Genomic DNA, 4644 nt, shown 5'->3' on the forward strand with positions numbered 1-4644 from the left:
GCTCACTTCTTGAAATTTGGCCGTTTTCCAGTTTAGAACTTCAGCCCGAGGACCAGATCTATCTTTATTTATGATCAAGTTGAACTAATGATGTTATGATAATTGGAACCAACATGTTCCCTTGCACACACCTCAGTTTCCTGTCCTAAATAATTTCCTAAAAGGAGATCTTAATATTACATCCTCCTTCGCTGGTACATCTATATATTGATTTGGAAAACCTTTCTGAACACATTTCACAAAATCTAACACATATCGACCTTTAAAAGTGTGGGGGTCAGACACAGTTTGAAGCTCCCTCCACACCGTCCCATCACACACTCCCGAAGTCACACACACGGTAAAACTTCCTCAAAGCCTTCACATCAAACACACCCGGGGTCATGCACAGAGTCATGCTCCTTCCACACCGGACACTCAGACACAGAGCGCAGTGCCTTTCACACTGCCCCATAACACAATGGCCCGGTCAGACACAGAGTCAAGATCCCTCCACACCATCTCAACACACATACTCAGAGTCAGGCACGGATTGTAGCTCCGTCCAGACGGTCCCATCAAACACTTCCGGGGTCAGACAGAAAGCAAATCTCCCTCCGCCCCGTCCGATCACACAGTCCCGTCATTAGAGGCAGAATGAAAACACAGTCCCGGGGTCAGACACAGAGTGAATCTCCCTCCACAGCGTCCCTTAACACACTCCCGGGGTCAGACACAGAGTGAATCACCGTCCCATCACACACTCCCGGGGTCAGATACAGATTGAATCTCCCTCGTCACCGTACCATCACACACTCCCGGGGTAGGACACAGAGTGAATCACCGTCCCATCACACACTCCCGGGGTCAGATACAGATTGAATCTCCCTCGTCACCGTACCATCACACACTCCCGGGGTAGGACACAGAGTGATTCTCCATCCACACCTTCCCATCACACACTCCCGGGGTCAGACACAGTATAAAGCACACTCCACACTACCTTATCAAGCAATCCCGTGGTCAGAGACAAAGTGAGGCTTCCTCTAGACTCTCTCAGCACAGATTCCCAGAATCACACACAGTGAAGGCACCTCCACACCTTTGCGTTACAGATTTCGAGTTCACCAACAAACTCCACAATGTCCCATCACACACTCACTCAAAGAAGATGTCAGAACAATAGAATGTCATTTTGAAACAGTATAGTACTGATCAAAGAATGCGGACATTTAGATATTGAATTTTACAGGAAACCAACACACGCTGAGCCTTGACTGAGCATTGAGTCTCTTAGCCCATGAGAACATAAGCTGCGGTTTACCAGTATTTCAGAGAAGTATTGAAAGCGTGCGGCTACACTGACTGGGCCGCCGAGTAGACAGCAAAAAATAAAAATAGCAGCGAATTCAGCCCAACAGACGGACCTCAGCAGTTCTCACAAAAGCCCTCCATCACCTTCTGTCTATCATTTCTCTCTCTGCGTCTCTCACTGTGCCCTCACAATCTCCCAATTTCTCTGCCGGGAAAGCCTCTAACCCGCGTGAAATTTGTGTGTTTGTGTGTGTGTGTGTGTGTGTGTGTGACAGAGAGAGAGAGAGAGAGAGAGAGAGAGAGAGAGAGAGAGAGAGAGAGAGAGAGAGAGAGAGAGAGAGAGAGAGAGAGAGAGAGAGACAGAGAGACAGAGAGAGAAAGAGAGAACGCATCCGCACCGTCCGATCCAACATTCTGTGTTCAACATAAGTGAAGCACCTGTCCCACGACCCATTCCCGGAGTGAGACATAGTGTGCGCTCACTCACCCACCGTCTCATTATACACTCTCGTGGTCGGAAATAGAGTGACCCTTCCTCCACACCGTCTCATTTACCATTCCCGGGGTCAGAAAGAGTGTGATGCCCCCTCCACACTATCCCGTCGCACACTTCCGTGTTCAGACACAGCGCGACACTTTCACCACAACTTCCCATTACCTACTTTCTGCATCCATTGAACCATAGAACATTACAGCACAGAAACAGGACTTTTGGTCCTTCTTGGCAGTGCAGAAACATTTCTTTCGCCTATTCCCACAGACCTGCACCTGGGCCATATCCCATCAAATCCCTGTCATCCATATCCTTGTCCAGGCTATTTTTTAACGTGAAAAGTGAGCCCGCATTCACCACTTCATCTGGCATTTCATTCCACACTCCCACCACTCCGTGCGCGAAGAAGATCCCACGCCACCATATGGATCCCGTTAAGCTTTTCCTCCTTCATCCTTAATGCATGCATTTGATTTTTTCTCCCCCTAGCATCAGTGGGAAATAAAACCTGCTTGCTTTCACTATACCTATATCCATCAAAATCCATCTCATTCTCCTACTGTCCAGGGAATAAAGTCCTAACCTATCCGACCGTTCTCTGTAACTCAAGTCCAGCAAGATTCTTGTAAAGTTTCCCTGCATCCTTTCAACATTATTAATATCCTTCCAGTAATTAGGTGACCAAAACTACACACAGTACCCCAAATTCCGTCCCACCAATGTCTTAGACATCCTCACCATTACATTCCAACTCGTATACTGAGTACTTTGATTTATCAAGGCCAATATACCAAAAGCTTTCTTTACGATCCTAGACACCTGTGACGCCACTTTCAGGAAATTACGTATTTCTACTCCCAGATCTCTCTGCTCTATTGCACTCCTCAGTGTCCTACAATTTACCTTTTATGATCTTACCTTGATTTGCCCTTCCGAAGTGCAATACCTCACAAATGCCCGCGTTAAATTTCATCTGCCATTCTTCCGCCCATTTCTGCAACTGGTCCAAATCCCTCTACAAGCATTGAAAAACTTCTTCACCGTCCACTACACCTTCAACCTTTGTAACATCAGTAAATTTGCTGATCCAATTTGACACATTATCATCCAGATTGATATAGTTGGCAAATAACAATGGACACAGCACTGATCCCTGTGGCACACCACTAGATACAGGCCTCCACTCAGAGTAGCAATCCTCCACTACCACTCTCTGGATTCCTCCATTGAGGCAATGTCTAATCCAGCTGACCACCTCTAGATGTATATGCAGCGACTGAATCTTCCTAACTAACCATCTATGCGGTATTTTGTATAAGACCTTACTATAGGCCATGTATACAACATCCACTACCTTCCCTTCAGCCACTTTCCTGGACCCTTCTTCGAAAAACTCTAATAGATTGTATACGCATAACCTACCACGCACAAAGCCATGCTAACTTTTTCTAATAAGTCTCTGTCTAACCAAAAATCTGTAAATGCTATCTCTTAGTATTCCCTCCAATAATTTACCTGCAAACATTGTCAAATTTACTGACCTATAATTTCCCGGCTTACTTTTTGAGACTTTTTTTTTTAAACAACTGAACTGCATGAGCTATCCTCCAATCCTCTGGCACCTGACCAGTGAATATTGACATTTTAAATATTTCTGCCAGGGCCACTGCAATTTCAACACTAGTCGCTTTCAAGGTCCGAGGGAATAGCCTGTCAGGTTCTGGGGATTTATCCTCTCTGATTTGCCTCAAGACAGCAAGCACCTCCTCCTCTTTAATCTGTGTAAGTTCCATGATCTCCCTACTTGTTTGCCTTGTTTCCATAGACTCCATTTCAGTTTCATAGCAAACACATTTGCAAAAAAGAAAAATAATACCTCTCCCATTGCTTTTGGTTCCATACATAGCCGACCACTCTGATCATCAAGAGGAACAATTTTATCCCTTGCTCTCCTTTTGTTCTAAACATATGTCGAAGCTCTTAGGATTATCCTTCACCCTGACAGCCAAAGTAACCTTATGTTTTCTTTTAGACATCCTGATTTCTTTCTTAAGTATTTTCTTATTCTTTTTATACTCCTCAGGCATCTTATTTCCTCCCTGTTGTCTGTACACGTTAGGCACCTCTCTCTTCTTCTTTATCAGATTTCCAATATACCCGGAGAACCAAGGTTCCTTATTCTTACTCACTTTGACTAACCCTGACAAGAACCTACAAACACTGCACTCTTAAAATTTCTCCTTTGAAGGCCTCACACTTACCAATCACATCGTTGGCAGAGAACAATCTGTCCCAAACAACGCTTTTTAGATCCATGCTCACTTCTTGAAATTTGGCCGTTTTCCAGTTTAGAACTTCAGCCCGAGGACCAGATCTATCTTTATTTATGATGAAGTTGAACTAATGATGTTATGATAATTGGAACCAACATGTTCCCTTGCACACACCTCAGTTTCCTGTCCTAAATAATTTCCTAAAAGGAGATCTTAATATTACATCCTCCTTCGCTGGTACATCTATATATTGATTTGGAAAACCTTTTTGAACACATTTCACAAAATCTAACACATAACGACCTTTAAAAGTGTGGGGGTCAGACACAGTTTGAAGCTCCCTCCACACCGTCCCATCACACACTCCCGAAGTCACACACACGGTAAAACTTCCTCAAAGCCGTCACATCAAACACACCCGGGGTCATGCACAGAGTCATGCTCCTTCCACACCGGACACTCAGACACAGAGCGCAGTGCCTTTCACACTGCCCCATTACACAATGGCCCGGTCAGACACAGAGTCAAGATCCCTCCACACCATCTCAACACACATACTCAGAGTCAGGCACGGATTGTAGCTCC

The sequence above is a fragment of the Hypanus sabinus genome, unplaced genomic scaffold (assembly GCF_030144855.1).
Source record: "Hypanus sabinus isolate sHypSab1 unplaced genomic scaffold, sHypSab1.hap1 scaffold_496, whole genome shotgun sequence".
NCBI lineage: Eukaryota > Metazoa > Chordata > Chondrichthyes > Myliobatiformes > Dasyatidae > Hypanus > Hypanus sabinus.